The sequence below is a fragment of the Neopsephotus bourkii genome, unplaced genomic scaffold, assembly GCF_033783945.1.
Source record: "Neopsephotus bourkii isolate Nb327-2 ecotype Australia unplaced genomic scaffold, CSIRO-AGI_Nbou_v1 NB_855, whole genome shotgun sequence".
NCBI classification, from domain to species: domain Eukaryota; kingdom Metazoa; phylum Chordata; class Aves; order Psittaciformes; family Psittacidae; genus Neopsephotus; species Neopsephotus bourkii.
Window position 1 is genome coordinate 3,398,623 of NW_026901351.1, and position 17,872 is coordinate 3,416,494.

Below are 17,872 nucleotides of genomic sequence, written 5' to 3' on the forward strand. Positions count from 1 at the left end.
CTAGCAAGGGGTGCACCTGTTACAAATACTGCAGGTGCTCCTTTTTAACATAGTCATGTTTTCATATATTTGTGATTTCACAAGTAATATCCTAATCTTGCAATTTATCACATCTTATCTCTGTCACACATGCATATTGGTATAGTTTTATAAACATATGTATTTTTATATATGTTTATTTGAGATAATCTCAAATACAGTCTCAGAACTAGGAAACACCATGTCTTCCAGAAAAGCACACCTCTGTAATCTAACCAGCAAATCTTGGGACAGGCTGAAAACCTCCAAGGGTCAGAGCTTTACACTTCAGGGTGTAATATTTGCCTATGCACTAACATAGGCAGAGGGCTTCTAGGCCTGGGACAGTCTGTTCCTGTACACATCTGGCCATGTTCCTATATTCTAAAACAACAATTTACAAAGGTATTAAAAATAACAGATTTCAGTAAAATGTTGCTCTGTTTCCCACATGCTGGAAATACACCTACAGGAGAAACTCAATGCACTAAATAGTTGAAATACAAGATTACACCCAGAAAACACTATAAACTTTGTCCAATTGCTGAAGGTGTACCTTCTTATAATAACAGCCATAGAATGGTTTGGGTTGGAAGGGACATTTAAAGGGTCCAACTTCCCCTGCAATAGGCAGGGACATCTTCAACAAGGTAAGACTCCTCAGAGCCCTGTCCAACCTGATCTTGAACGTTTCCAGGGATGGAGTGTCTACCATGTCTCTCAACAACCTGTTCGCTACATAATTATGTGTAATACAAGCTGTATCAAGTAGAAATGACTAAAATATGCTGTAGATTCACTACCACATTCCTAAAATAAAAAATAAATAAAGGGGGGTGAGGGGAAGATTTTTTGTGGTGATTTTGTGGTTTGATTTTTTTTGCTTTGTTTTTGTTTGTTTGGATTTTTATTTTTTTTAAAGATGTGAACATTAAATAAATTAAATCCTCTTAGGATGAAGATTTGGTAACTCAGATCTCCCACTTCCCACAGAGCACAGAAAATTGATGATGTACATTTCCCTCACTAGTTTGCCAACATATTTTCTTCTGTGCTTGAGAAATATCTCTAGGGAAAAAAAAGAAGATCACATGGCCTCCTTTTAATTTGAAGTTTAAAAAGAACAAAGAACATAAAAACTCATAAGCTACCATACAGTTTATTTTCCTTATTTTACCTTCTCACATTATGCAGCAGTGCCCCGCTATTTGGGCACTTAGTGAATCCCACAGCTGGGACTCAGGCAAGCCGGATCTCATATAAATTTTAAGCAGTATTTCCATTTACAGTCCAAGGCATTTGGCACCATGTTACATTGCTCTAAGGATGCCTGGATATATGAGACATGAGGAAGGACTACTGAATACTGTGCTACATTCTTGGGGAAAATTCTGTAATAAAACTAGTGTCTAAGCTTCCTTTTGCTTCACTGAACATGTTTTGAACTTGGGAATCTTCGGAGATTAAACCATTTGCGAATGAAGTAACATCCTTGCAGAAAACTCATCATGCTCTAGCATTTTGTCTATGTTTTTCCTGGAACACTGTTCTTAAGAATTCTTCTTTTAAGGATCCTTACTGAAATCCCATACACTATATCAAGTAACGTGACTGACAGCATTAGAAAATGGTTGTTTGGAAGGGACCTAAAGATCACCTAGTTCCAACCACCCTGCATATTATGCTAAGACACCATTTGGCAGGCAATAATCAGGGGAACCATTGTACCTCTGCCCTAATTTATAAAGGTCAAGACCTGGTGCTGTCTGTCCACAGAACAAGTAATTGCCACACAAACTGGGACAGATTGAGTGAGCTGGACTTCAGATGACACCATTAATTTAGGTAAGCATTACTCAAACTAATTAAGCATAATAGATTTTCTTTTTTTTATTTGAGCATAGAATGCCATAGCCATTACTCCTATGTTAACCTTTAAAGAGTCTTTATTCTTCACAGATAAATGAAAGATAATTTTAAAAATTCTTTATCATACTGTTGATGAAGGGCAGGTCCAAATATAATTGGGTGCCTTTCTCAGTTGGAAATGAAGACTATTACGGCCAAATGTAGAGAAAAAATCATGACAGCTCATTTCGTACATCATGAAAGGCACTTCTTGACTTGACGGTTACTTTGTGAGGCTGCTTGACCTTATAAAAATAATCAGGTAGTTAAATGTCCAAGCACTGCCTCAGTTGCAGGATGTGAAGCTATTAACGTCAATACTGCTTGCAACAGTACAGCTTTGCTTGGAGTACAGCATCTGGGGCAAAATGCCTCCATCTGCACAGACCTTTAGTATTTATGTATTTAAACGGATCTTTGAATTGCTGCTGCAGCAGCTGATAGCAATTCTCTGTTTCATAAGATGTTCCAACTGCTTCTAACAAATACTGTAGACTCAAGCTGGAAACTGGATTTCTTTAGGATTAAGAGGTTACCTAGGTAATGTGAAGCAACTTTTGAACAAAATCACTTAGTCCCAAGGTATGCATCTCACCGTCTTTTTTTACGTTAGAGGCCAGGAGGCAACACATGTATAGTTTATGCGTTTCCCTGGTTTCAGTTGTTTGTATAGACATTCACACTGATGAGTGGTGTCCTCAGGGATCAATACTGGAACCAGCACTATTTAACATCTTTGCCAGCAGCGTGGACAGTGGGATTGAGTGTACCCTCAGCAAATTCATCAATGACACCAAGCTGTGTCACGTGGTCAGCACACTTGAGGGAAGGAATGCCACCCAGGGGGACCTTCACAGGCTTGAGACCATGGGCCTGTGTGAGCCTCATGAAGTTCAACAAGGCCAGGTCAAGGTCCTGCACCTGGGTCTGAGCAATCCGAAGCACAAATACAGGCTGGATGGAAGCTGGATTGAGAGGAGCCCTGAGGAGAAAGACTTGAGGATGTCAGTTGATGAGAAGCTGGATATGAGGCAGCAGTGTGCACTCACAGCCTAGAAAGCCAGCTGTATGCTCAGCTGCATCAAAAGAGGCATGACCAGGTTAGTGAGTTGATTCTCCTCCTCTACTCCCCTCTCATAAGACCCTACCTGGAGTACTGCCTCAGCTCTCGGGCCCCCAACATAAGAAAGACATGGAGGTGTTGGAGTGGGCCCAGAGGAGGGCCACAAAGATGCTCAGAGGGCTGCAGCACCTCTCCTGTGGAAACAGGCTGAGAGAGTTGGGTTTGTTCAGCCTGGAGAAGAGAAGGCTCAGGGGAAACCTTAGAGCAGCCTTCCAATATCTAAAGAAAGTCTACAAGAGGTCTGGAGAGGGACTTTTTACAAGGGCATGTAGTGACAGGACAGGGGTTAGATTTAGATCTGGCATCTTGTTGTAAGAATAAACAAAGCAGCTTTTCAGGAGCACTCTAAAGTGCCTGAAGATCTTGATCAAAATTGGAGCCGAGGGATGCTGGCACCTCTGTGAGGACATTGGGTGCTTTAGATGCTCATCTCCGAGACATAAGCTGTAGCTTTAGAAAAGAAAGTTCCATCCAAAGTGATTTCTTACACTGGTGTTTTACCGCTTTCAGATTTATTTTTTAAAGTAAATAAGTAAAAATGCCCTCTCATATATTTACTTGTTTTCAATTTTGAAATTATTCAAATAGAGTTTCTGGTACACCTTCACAAGAAAGTGAACCTTATTGGTGTCATAGGTATTTCAAAATAATTTTCAAGAGTTTCTCACAAAGAAAGGAAAAACTGTTTGAATCCCGCTACTAAGTAAAATAAATGTTTGGACTACTGAGCAAGAAAATGGGATCCTAATATTAGAAGATAACTGTTTTTTAACTTACAAACATCTCTACTGAACCTCTCCTTTGTTGGCAAAAAGCATTCTAGTTTATGATAATAAAATAAGATGCCTTATCCCATCACAGGCATAGTTATCCTTCTCCACTCAACACAGTGTTTTCAAGTAATCCATCCGTATTGCAGGATATGTCATGGTCTGAAATAGTTATCAGACCCCTTGCAATATACGACTATTTTTGCTGTGGAGCTTTAACTGTTAAAATCAGCATGACAACTCATAGTCCAGGAACAGTTTTGCTTGGCAGGACTACAATCATCAGAATTTCGCATGCTCAAAACTAAGACCAGTTTGCAAAACTAAAGAGAATTTTTTCTGGAAGACAGACATTTTTGAATAAGCCTTTTCTTTTATTTTCACCTTCCTGCCAAGACAGAAGACCAGAAACCTCAATGGGATGCCAGCTCCTGTGAGATTTGTAGCCAATTTTCAATAGAAAACTTTAGTTAGTTCATCTAAGCTGCAGATAAGCAAGCCAAACATTTGGAGGTTATCTGAACAATAATATATCACATCTTTCGAGACTGCCTTCAAAGTATTTCATGAACAGAAAGCAGAAAAGGGTAAAGATACTTAGTTTCCTCCTGCCAACAGACAAGTTTGTTTATGTGCTTGGCTTTCATTCAAATACAGCATCACAAAGTACTTCACAAACAACAATTAATAATGATATATTTGCTTTATTTCTACATTGTTTTCATTAAAATTATGAAGTCAGGGGTTAGCCAATGTGCTTGCATATGACGTTAGCTGTAAAACAATGCAGGGAAAAGAATCCAGCCTGGTTCGAGAGTGAACCTTACACCTAAAGCTGATACTGTGAAGCAGAAGCTGAGAAAGGTCTGCAGGTCTTTTTTTTTCAATAAAGGTATTGACCAAGGCATTAATGAAAATAAATCTATTAGAGTTATGGTTGATTTCTCAAGGATGATATTGTGACATCTGGGAAAACTGATGGGAAAATATCAATCCCTCTAATCATCACATATAGAAAGTAAGGCACTTAAAAAGATAATGAAGCAAAACATCTCCATTAGCACCAATATGTCATTTGCATACTCTAAAATATTTGTATTTATATGTCTTCTTTTTGTTGTTCAAGGGTTTTTGTGGGGTTTTTTGTTTGTTCAGGGATTTTGGGGGGTTTTGGAGGGGTTTTGTTGTTTTTTTTTTTTTGCTTAAACAAAGGTCCCTGAAATAATCTTTCAGGCACTTTTTCTGCTTTTCCAGTTATTAAAGGATATAGGTTTGAAGAGGCTGCAAGATCACTAATGCTGCAATTCAATCATACTGTGATCTACCACTTCACATCTGTCTCAAAGTTTTTAATATTATGAAAAAGCCTTCAGCCAAATTCCAGTTTTCTATTAACCTTCCTTTATCTCCTGTTGCATTCAGCCACATACTGTAACAAATGCATTCCTGTAGGCTTATCTTAGGTTAGCAGCTACTCACACCATGACTTGAGTAGTCTTTGGATATCACCAAACAAAAGTTAAGTCTTCACTATAATCCCAAGTGTGACTACAGCAATAAGAGAGAGAATTTAATTTGACTAACACCAGCACTGAAACACAGACTTCACTATACACTGCCTGTATTCACAGCCAGGGTCCTGATGGCCCTGTGTTGCATGTAGTGATGCTTTTGCTGCTCTAAGTATGCACCTAACATAAAGGAAGCAAAAAATGCAGAAGTTTGGGGACACACTGTGTGTGTAACAACTCACCACCACTGAATGGCACGGCACCTGCCTCTTCCCACCCTTCTCCACCACTTCGGATCAGTTCATGAGGCAATCTTTGAGAACTACATTGTTTGCTGCCTTTTTTAAAAAGGTATAAAATTTCAGAGGGGAGAAAAAACACACACACACACACACACACAAAAAAGTATCAGCAAACTGGGTATTTTGTATTTTGCTGCTTTTTTTCTGAGTAAAGCAGATCAAAGAAGGATCTGAAAATCTTCAGGGAGGCAAACCAGTGGGACTAACAGAAACGAGAATCAGGAAGAGGAACAGAAGGCACATCATGTGATCGTAAATCTCTGAAAAACATTAGCTAAAATATCTACTTAAAATAGTCTCCATTACATTTTTCATGGAGAAAGTGGAGGTGCATGAGTTTTATGCATTAATTCAAATGATCCATAATCAGGATCAAAGCATTCATAACAACTAAAATCAGTATAATGATTTCTTTGAGGTTTCACTTTTCCCTTATAGGTCACAGCTAGGTTTGTTGAAACGGCTATTACCTGTGTCTGGACAGTTTCAAATAAGCCTTGGTTATTTGTGATTTTTAAATAGGAAACATATAAAACTATAAAACCCAGTGATTCTCAAGATTTTGACCACAAATTCATGAAATATTCGAAGTACTTCCAGATTTATTTAATCAAAGTATCAGGAAGTGGGAAAAGGTCACAGTTAAAATCTGATTGTTTAATTTACATTCAAATGCAGCATTGCGTCTCAGAAGAAACCTCTGGTTAACTCAGGAATAACTGACAGTATCAGAAATAAAGTTTTATTCTGCCAAAAAAACACATTATCCAAAAAATCTTCAAATACATGTTCACTAAGGAGAGATAGACAGATAACCTTTATTTCTTCGCAATGCATTTTATTCTAACATTTTAAAGTTTGGTTATATTTAAAAATCAAAATATTGAAAGTGAAACTTATTCACTTTATAATAGTCACTTATTTTTCTCCAAGCTGCAAGTTCTACCTTTGTGCAAGTGCCCAGAAAATACTATGTTTTGATTTGAAGTTTGTTCTCTGCAAATTATGACTGGGAGTAATTATACTGCCCAAATTGCATCTCTTTCTCTTCTTTAAACTTTATATTTCAGATACCTTCATTCTCAGCCTACATTGACTTTGGAAAGCATGGAAAAATCCTGAAAAAATTCCTTTTCTCCCCAGCTGGACATGACCAGATGTGAGCTGCTTTCTCTCGGTCTTCTAAAAACAAAAGTATCAAAAAAAGAGTTTAAATGCCTGAACACAAGCCAGGCAATATGTGCTACTCTAGAAAATCAGGTGGGTTTTATTCTGCACTTAAGAAAAGGCACAAGCAGTCCTAAGAAAACATTCAGTCTTGGGCAAGAATCAAGACACTGAGAAAAAAAGTGGCAAATCAAAGTTCTGTGTAAAATATGTCTGCTTGCTCTCTGAAAGATAATAGGGTCACAAAATGTATTTGAAAACTAAGGTTAGTCCAAACAGGAGCACAAATGAAAGTAAAGGAGATTCAATTTTATCCTCCCTCTCCCTCTTTTTTTTTTTTCATCACTAATGAAGACAAATAAGCTGTGAACAATCAAGAGAAGGAGTTCAGAGAACAGAAATATTCAGATAATGGTAAAGAAGCCTGTTGTCATTTAAATGAGATGGTACAAAATGAGTCTAAGGCAACACCAGTTTAAGGAAAAAAGACACAGGGAATGGGATTGGTTGGACCTAATAAGGTTAGTAAAACAAGCACACAGTTAACCACAGAACCATAGAATGGTTCGGGTTGGATGGGACCTTAAAAATCATCCAGTTCCAGCCCCTCTGCCATGGGAGGGACAACTTCCACCAGACCAGGCTGCTCAAAGCCCCATCCAGCCTAGGCTTGAACACTGCCACAGATGGGACATCCAAAAATCTTAAAACTAAGAGCTTAGTTAAAAGTAAATAAATAAATATATAAACTTAGTTATCCATAAGATTAGTTTGGGTGTTACTTACAATTCATTTTTACTGTCACTTCTGTATACAACAGCTAACTATTTTAAGATTGGTTTGATACATGAACATGGTAAAGATCATAGAATCATAGAATAGTTAGGGCTGGAAAGGACCTTAAGATCATCCAGTTCCAACCTCCCTGCCATGGGCAGGGACACCTCACACTAAACCATATCACCCAAGGCCTCGTCCAACCTGGCCTTGAACACTGCCACGGATGGAGAATTCACAGCCTGCATGGGCAACCTATTCCAGTGCCTCACCACCCTAACAGGAAAGAATTTCTTCCTATATCCAATCTAAACTTACCCTGTTTAAGTTTTAACCCATTACCCTTTGTCCTGTCACTACAGTCCATAATGAAGAGTCCATCCCCAGCATCCCTATAAGGCCCCCTTCAGATACTGGAAGGCTGCTATGAGGTCTCCACGCAGCCTTCTCTTCTCCAGGCTGAACAGCCCCAACTTTCTCAGCTGATCTGCATTTGGGAGGTGCTTCAGTCCCCTCATCATCCTCATGGCCCTCCTCTGGACTTGTTCCAACAGATCCATGTCCTTTTTATGTTGAGGGCACCAGAACTGTACAAACTACTCCAGGTGAGGTCTCACAAGAGCAGAGTAAAGGGGCAGATGAAACTTTCTACTTTCTCAAAAGGATTTCTTCTCCCCTAAAGGAAACAGTCTTGAATATTGCTAAATATTTTTTATATTTCATTACAATCAGTGTATTCTCACAGGAAAGAGTTGACAGTAAAGATTAAATGCAACATTAAAAGTCATAGAGTTATAACACATTTGCTGTCTGCTCCCAGATACACAGACAGCATGGATCCCAAGCATAAGATTACTTCTACCATACAATGAGAAGTCTGTGAAAGTCAAGGTATCATCTGAAAGAGCTGAGCTACAAAGAGAAAACAATTTTATTATTTTATTTTTTTAAGTTTTTTTGTTTGTTGTTTTGGTGGTTTGGTTGTTTTGTTGTGTTGTTTTTTTTTTTTGGGGGGGGGTGTTTGTTTTTTTAAAGCTCAAATTTCAGTTTCCTTCACTAGAACTAGTGTTGTCATCATCTATGCATTGTCCATGGAGGTTTCCCTGCATCCAGGGCTGAAGCAATTTCTTGCAGAATGAGTCAGCTGCAACTGTACAGAAGGATTATTTTTCTGTCTTCTTTTTCATCATATCCTTGCTACAACCTGAACTATTCTGGCTGAGAAATGGGCCTTTGCCACTAACAAGACTTCGACTTACTTTAAAAGTGTTTGGGCAGGATCTTTGTGGAATTCAGATTTATGGACAAATTCAGACATGAATAGCACCATGAGAAATTATTGCCCCACTGGCAAATGACCCTTCTCCATTGAGCTGTATCATGACTACGTACATTCAATAGTACTACTGAACCTCACAATAGCTTTACCCACAATGGAAAAAAACCCCACATACTAGTGTTCATATGATATGGACTAATGTAATATTAACCTTCTCAATTTAGAAAACTTAAGCAAATTCTGACTGTTGTTCACATAGAAGTAATGTGATCAAGAATATTAAGCAAAAAATAAATTTAAGTTGCAGAAGGAAAGCTACTTGAGAACTACAGGAGCAGAAACTGCTTGTTCTTCTCCACTGACTTTTACCAAATTAATTATCACGAAGTCCTCAACTGTCAAGTTCATACCTTGAGACAAATATATTTCCAAAGATGAGTAGGTTTTTGGTTTCTTCTTAATTTAGCAGTTTTAATGGAGTTTTATGTTTCAGTCACACATCACAGGACTAGAAATTGATAGCACCAAAAGTATGTCAGCTAGCCCCAGAGAAGTAGGTTATTTGTTAATTTCATGAAAGAAAAACTAAAAGTAACGTTTCTTTTCTATTTAAGTGATCTTTTCATTTATAGCTTTCCTGATACTACAAATCTACTTTCCTGAACACAGAAAGACAAAATCAGGGCTCTATTACTGTTTCAGCTGAAGAAAACAAACCAATTATAAAGATATTTTTGGAACAATCTTATTTATAAAATGTATGAAAAAAGAACCCTGCTTCCAAAGTTGTGGTAAATAAACTGATATTCTGTACCTACATGTTTAAGCCAGCTGCCAGGTTCATACTGTCTTTTATTGTACTGCATAGCGCTTCTTTGCAATCTTCATTCAACTTCCTGCAATTTCATTTTTGCAATTTCCAGCTCCAACCCAGTCATGACCCTACCCCTGTTCTTCACTATCATAGGTCCCAGATAATTCTCTCTTTAGTTTCTTTTTGAGTCTTGCAGCCTGTTCAGTCTGCTGGTGACAGTGTTTACATTTCCATCTACTTGGTTCTATTGAAGAAATAAGGATAATGAAGGCAACAACTGTGTTACACTCAGTTTTAAATAACACAGAAATGACTCTTCCCTTGATTCATGTTTTTATCTGAACCACTCACACAGCAGTTCAAAATACTCATCTTACAGCATTTCATCTTTCCAGCTAAGCAAAGCCTCAAATTCTCACAACTTTATTTCCAATACCTTCACTAATCCACTTATAGCTTTCATGGAGTGAGACAAATACCTGCTCCAGCCTTCCTTTAGAGTATACATCATCTAATAATGAGATGAAAACAGCACAAAACACTGAATAGTTCTGGCTAGTTTGGTCCTTCTAGAAAATGGCTGCATATATCAAAAACTCAGTATACTGGTTCTGCTTGCTGAGTGCTTCAAATATCTGAAATCCTTCTCCTTTTATGCCTCATCTATGAATAAGTGAATGTCTAACGATTTCGTAATATTCTTGAGGCAACACCTGACCTCACAGGTCAGTCCAAACTTACCCTTGTTTGCTCAACTCCATTTGTCCATCAACCAAGTCATTTGGCTTTCCCCAGGCCCCTAAAAGCAGCAGAGGAAAACTTCTCCCACCTAAAAGCCAAGACTTTCAAAATGGAGCCAACAGAACAACTCAGCTTGTACAGCTGCATCCTCCAGCAAGGAGAGGTGAAATGAAACACAGAGTAGGCAGCCATATTGAAATCTAAGTCTTCTTGCCTTCTTCACTGCCTTAAAGGTAATGATAGGGCTCAACCTAAACACATTTCTTACATTTATTTCGATACTGCAAAGGTTATTTCTCTGTAGTTATTTCAGACTGACGCTTCCAACCTGGCATCTCCTAAAATACCTGTTTTCAGTGTTTCTGTCTACAGCCTCACAGCACTAATTTGTTTTCTTTCAGCAAGTATTTTTCCTTCCCCTCCACCTCAGAAAAGCTGTGAGCTTTTCCAAGTTCAATTTGTCTAACTCAAATTCCTTTGTATTATTTTTCAGAATACTCTACAGGAAACCTGCCAGGGTTCCTTGCATATCTCCAAAAATGAAGATTACTGGAGCACAGATTATGTTTTCTGATGGCAGATATCCCAGACTAATGATGATGGTGGTAATCACATGAAAAATATTATCTTTGCTGATAATGTGAAAAGTAACCACATTTGCCATACACCCCACTGATTCCCTCTTCCTTCCTCTTCAGGTCTGTACCAAACCTTTTTGCCACCCTCAGTCATCAGAAGCATGACAGCATATTAGCTGTCATCCCTTTGATCTCACCCTGCCAAGGCAGTAAACTCAGCTCCTAGACTCCATCCAAATATTTCCATCCTCCCATTATAGGCATTCAAAGACTGTGCAAGTTTGCTGCACTCCAAAGACACTCAGAAAAGCTGCTGACATGCCCTGGATTGAAAACTGATCCATGTACAATGAAGCCAGGATCTTGTGCATGGGGAAAGAACAATCAAACATTTGCTACTGATTCCTTATGGGATCAGTTTTGGGCCCTTTAGTGAAATGACCCATGGCTATCACAACTGATTGATCATCTCTGTATTGGGAAATGACCCAAGCTACTCCCTTCATCATCATAAAAGACATAGCAGCTCTTCTCCTCCTCCAAGAGGGACTTTTTCCATGTCATTAAGACATTTTCTGTGCATATCTACATTCTGCCTGCAGGTTACCACACAGACTATCTGCTCTTACCGTGAGCAAGATTAAAGATTCTGACACCCTTAGAACAACCTCTTTAATTTTATCTGTTATACTAATTTTGTATAGTGTTTGGAGCTAACTATTAGTGTAATCTGGATGACAAAGTTGAAAGATGAAAGGCAAGGGAAAAAAGACCTTAAATGGACAGAGAATAGTAAAATTTCTGAACACAGCACTCAAAGTATTATTTAATTATTAAAATTAAATTCAAAATTACATTTAAAATTAAATGTAATTTTCCTATGAATAATCTTAATGTGTTCATGTTTGAATGAAAATCAGTGCAGCTGACCACAAACCAATTTGAATGTCAAATATTGGGACTTTCAACTGCACATTTTTATTAGCTCCTGAACAGATGACATATGAAAAGCATAGCTGTTGTTTTCAAGATAGACACTTAGTTACTCGACTACAAAGAAAAGACTAAGGATTTCAGCCATTAAAGGCTTAGAAATGAGAAAGAAATAAGAACTCTGAAATTACAAGTAATGACAATAACAATTAGCAAGACAGCTTCATCATTCGGCACTATCTCAACATTCTCTTAAAGTGTGGTATCAATGAAAAATGAAGATGATCATGTGGCTTTTATATGCCCTAAAAATCCCTAAAAAACTACAAGTAACACTATGGTTACCTCTGCATAGAAGACTTCAAAATACAGAAAGTGTTATAGCACTAATAGCACACAGTATAACCTGACAGATAAATCTCAGAATGATTTGAAAGTCTCATTAGCTATAGTGCTTATCCTAAGAAGGTATAAAATTACTTTTTAGGAATGACAAAATAAGTTAGTGTACAATGCACACAGAGGTGATAACATGGTGATCAGTGAAAACAATTATTTCCTGTGATCTCTGCCACTCACTGAAATGCATGACAAGTTGCACCTGCACAGAGCCCTAGCAAAATTCTCAGTTTTCCACGGGTCTATTCTAGCTGTGGAATGAACATAAATATCCACTGACAGGAAAAAAAAAGAAAGCCTAAATCAAGATTAAACTGAAAGGATATCACACTGAAGGATGACAGGGTACCACTTTGTGATTTATTGCCTTCCGACATGACAGTTTCTTTCATGTGTGGTTTTGCGCCTTTTCAAAACATTCATATTATCACATTTTGGTACTTTTTATAATCTGACATTTAAGAATTAGGCAGTCGTGTCCTGTAAGGACTGCCTGTAATAATGTTTATACTGTACTGATCAACACAAGCAATGCCACTGATGGGGCCAGTAGCCCTAAAAAGCCTGTTGGTTCAAATACTCCCAGGGAAATCTAACAGAAAAGAACACTAACCCCCTTTGGGATATTTTGTGACATTACAATTCTGTTTATTCTCAACTTTTTCAGTTCAAAAGCACTTATAATTTCTTATTTGTTGTAATAATTGAACCTATTTAACTAAATTGTTTAGAATCAGGTAAATTATCCCATACAGATTATTCAGACAAATCTAGTTATTTCCACCATGTCCACGCTATATTTCACCTCCTCTACTGGATTTACTAAAGTTTCAGTATGGAAAGCCTGATTCTTGGACTGTTTCCTGTTGGGGTTATACCCAGGTGAACAATGTTACAACACATAGTTCCCTATGACCAGATAACTCGACACAGGTTTTTTGCATCCTTCCATCCAACTCATTCTGTTCTAGTCAGAACACACATCCTGGGGTCTCAGGCAATTGGTAGACTTGAGAGGATTATGCATCCCAACTATATATTTGAACCAGATTAATGATTGGGCCATATATTAGAGCACTTAATGCATATGAACATTTTAACCTTCAAATTTTAGTCGCTTGCAGTGAGGCCTCCTTACATTAAAATTTTGCTTGAACCCCAGAAAGAAAATCTTCAAAACACAACATTATAATTGTTGCTTCAAGATACAGATCACAAGTGGTAGCATCCTGTCTTCTACACCAACATTTGAGTAAACTGGGGCACCTCAGAGAAGGAGTTCAAGTGGATTAAATACAATAGACAGGAAGCAAATTTCCAAGACGCTGCAAACATTATAAAAAAGGCTGACCTGGTAAAAATAGGCCTTATTCTCCTCTTACATGGCTGACTACACTGGAGCTGCCCAGATTTACAAAGTAGTTGCACAAGTCTAAAACCGATGCCAGTTACATCAGAATCTGGCCAAATGCCTACAAATGCAGTAGCTTCAGATGCTGGCTTAAACTGAAATGGCAGATGTACTATCACATGGTGATCAGGAAATTTGTTCTGCTTTCTTTCCCAAATTGCTACTGACCCCAGCCATATCCTTATGTCAATAAAGAGGTGCGAAAACAGGAATCTGGGAAAAGAGTAGACTACTAAACAGCTTAGAAATGTCTTTTAAAATTGGGTTTGTTCCAGAAAGACTTAAATATCGGGTACAGTTGCTTCAATGCCATTTTTATGTTGCTAAAAGCAGTTACCCAAAATCCCGGGCTCTTTCCTCTGTCTTTTATTTTAATCATATAAAAACTAAACAGAAGTCTTTTCAGACACAAAAGAAAGCTGAATGCACTGTAAATAACTGACCCATTTCAGGCTTTCTCTTCCATTGTGCTAATTCCATCTTCCTGGATAAATGGAGAAAAGATTGACTAATCAGAGAAGCTTTTTAAGTTACAATGGCCCTTTATGACAGTTACAATGTATTGCTTCTGTAATGGAAGGGATTCAGGACAGCACTGACAGTACCTTACTTCTTCCAAAAATGATTTAACTCATTGACCTCACTGGCAGAGGAACTATAGGAAAGAAAGGTACACCCTCTTACACCCTTTCAGAAATTGGCCCTTTGTTGGTGAGAGCAAAAGCACAAGTTAGTGAAAGGAAAGGTCTGTAAACCTTCAGACCAGAACTATAGCAGAACTGCTTTGCCAGTGATCCTGTTGTATAACTCCAAGTATCTCAGTGTGAATGCAGCTAATACCAGAAACCTGCAGCCCAACCCAGGTTAGTGTGAAATATATAAACGTGTTACTGAGGTGCAGCATACTGACCAGCATAAAAGCTGTCTCATAAAATGTGTTCCTTTATGGAAGATTTGTTTAATAGCATCTATAGGAACTGTTAGCCAGGACAGCTATATGTGTCATCTTGTTTTCCAGAGTTCTGGCTTAAATAGACAAACGATTTCCCAAGGCAAACAGGTAAAAGATTATTTCAGGAGTTCAATACCAGACACAGTGGTAGGTACGAGTCACACTCAGAGAGACTTTTTATATTTTTAATATTCTAAGTTATAAGCTAGGTATATTAAAGTAGAAAGTAGAATATCCTTTACATGTTTAAACTCTTCCCACTTAAGGCCTGTTTTCAGATAATAAAATTAATAATGATAGACCAGTCAGTTTCTTTAGAGAAGTCAAGGCTTCTTGCAGTTAGTTCTCTGACCCTGTCTTGCTGTATGTCACAAAGGCATCATGCTTACTTCACTGTTCAAATACATACCAATAGCTACTTGCCTTCTCAGTGTTAAAGCTCAGGTCCCTTTCTTTCTTTCAATCAACGTATACTATATTACCCCTACTGAGTGATCTAACACAAGTGTGACAGGACCTCCAAGATTTAGTCTGGCATTGAGTGATCTTATAATGACACAAAGCAATCACAACAGCCAGTGTAGCTGTGCTTTAGATAAGAGAATGGTCCATTAGGTTGTCCTGTTTTCCTAACTATCTCTTCCAGATACACAGGCAACTGCCCTATAGTGGACAGGGAGAGCAAAACATCCTCAGGGACAACTGCACTGGAAAATACATTACTCAGCTTCAGTGATTGTAAACAAGAGATAGAAGTCACTTCAAGAAATTAGACTGCTGTAAGAAACAGTGGAGTTGGATGCATTCAAGGGTGCTTCATAGTCAGTAGTACAAGCTGATTTTTTGTATTGCAGAAGTTGTTTTGGTCTTACTCATCTGTTACCAGCCTATGACATACTAATTATTATTATTTAAGAAAAGGGAGAACAATAAGAGGTCCATCCTAAGATAACAGTATGTACTGTGCTAAACTTCCTGTACGCGGGGAAACAAAAAAAGATGATGATTTCCAGCTAATTGTTTATGCCCTAGTCTTTGGCAGCTATGCCAACAAAAGCACTGAATAATGATCTAAAAAGACCAAAACAAGAGAAATTACATGTTCAGCAGTTCTTTGTTATTTGAAAGCCAGTAGTGTGTTTTATTTGCTTTTCAGCTACATTTTGGTGTGGCCTCTCAAAAAGAAATAATCCTGTGAACAAAATATCTGGATGAGAAACAAAAGAGCTGCCAAATCTGATCCACAGGTGATGAGTATTTGGCCAGCAACCAAACTTAGGCTAAATTAAAAACAATTTAACCAGGAAAAACTGTCCATCTGCTTGTACAGTTAATACAGACGTAGTGCAAAAAGGTGTTAATAATCTCTAAAGAGAAGAACCTTACACTACCTGCTGAAGACCAAATGTCCAGCAGAAACCTCTACTGCACAAAACTGGAAGTCTGTACAAAGGAATACTAGCACAACACAAAGAACTCCCTAATGTTTTCATATTTAGTAGTAGTAGAAAATAGGCAAATTGTGAAGACCCAGTGTGAACTACAAAATTTAATCCTCAAATCTAACATCATTTGCATTGTAACTCTAGTAGCTAAAGGGAAAGCTAGGAAATTCTTAGAAATATAAATCAGCCTGAGACTACAGTGTGTACTGAAATAACATGTGTGAGCTTCTTCCAAGTCTTACCTAAAATAAGCAGCTTGCTTAAATATAAGTCCATAAAAAGAAGCTATGTATCAAGGAGAGATACTGATAATAAAACACCATAACCACTTAACTATGACATTTTATATAACAGAGCTTCAATCTCTGTCAAATGTATATCATCAAGCTATATCATCAGTGTCCTAAATATTTTAAATGAGTGGGTTTGGAGTTTTGTGGGTTAATGTCAGAAACAGTGGTCCCACCCTTGCTTTCTTGACTGCTCACACCTTTGCTGACCCCTTCTCTCCTGCCAGCACTAGCATTAAGGCAGCCATGCAATAAGACACATGTAGAAACTCACTCTTGGGCTTGGTTATGGGGTTGTTGGGGTTTTTTCCTCCTATTTTCTCCTATAAAGACAGAGAAAATGGAAATACTTCTTAGATACCCAGGAATCTTCACAAAGTGATGTTATTACTTTCTCTTGCAAAGAAAATATGTACATTTTTATCATATACTCAGTGCCTCACCAATGAATATTCATATCCTTAAGCACATTCTAATCTCTCTTAGAAAAGCTACATTTTTGTGATTTGTAGTAGCTCCTTCCCTCTCTTTCTTTTTTTTTTCCTTCCCTCCTGGCTGTAAACCCCCATTTCTGAGAAGCGTAAGCTTCTTGTCTGTGAATATGCTCCAAGGGCAAAGAGGGCAAAGTTGGTTGAGTTTTTCCAAGTTTTTTCTAAATGTGCCTATCTTCATGCACCCAACTAGCTTACCAGAGGGTTTAATGCATTCCCTCAACCTCAGAAGGTCTGGGCTTACACATAGCCAGCTGCTCCTGAACTCCGTCTTTCCAGCTCAAAGCTGCTTGTACCAGTGAAAATGCAGAGCAAACACAACAATCATATCCTTATCAGTCCCAGACTCGCAGCTATGCACTGTTCATTTTTATTGCTGAAGAGTTCCAGCTTTTTTTTTTCCTTATATGCCACACTAATTAACAGAATCCAATGAAGTACGTCACAAGATTTCTCCAGCAGAAACCCGAGGGCTACTAATTTCAACCAGAAGGCAATCTTGTAAGCAAAGTATTGGTAGGGAGACATTAGCTTGCCTCCAGTACACCACTGGAGTACTGATTGCCAAAGGTAATTGTATGATTGCACAGTAATCATACAAGCACGGTATGAGAAACCAGCCAGGATTACAAACAAGGCTGTGCTGCTAACAAGGAACTGGAGGAATCGGAGTGTGAGGAAGAGACAATTTTAGATGCCTTCCTGCTTCAATACTGCTCAACTTAATTGCCTCAAAGGGACAAGTATATTCAATTACCCCCAACTCCCATCAACAGCATTAAACTTACTTCAAATCTCACCAGAAACATTTTGCCCTCAAACCTGAGTTCATAAACCTTTTGGTTTTGCTCAATGGCTATAAAAGCAGATGCTTGTATTTTACATTAAAATACTGTTTCATATGTATATATATGTATTAAAAACAAAACAAAATAAAGTACTCTGCTTGCAATATATTCTTGT

At 38.0% G+C, this 17,872-nt stretch overlaps 1 long non-coding RNA gene across 1 annotated transcript in view; it reads right to left on the minus strand.

Moving 5' to 3' along the window:
• The window catches only part of LOC133213881 (uncharacterized), a 247,161-nt gene that overhangs the window by 214,193 nt on the left and 15,096 nt on the right, over positions 1–17,872 (minus strand). The window contains exon 2 of the long non-coding RNA XR_009725924.1: positions 16,629–16,731. This is a non-coding gene — a long non-coding RNA (uncharacterized LOC133213881). The remainder of the gene's footprint in view (positions 1–16,628; positions 16,732–17,872) is intronic.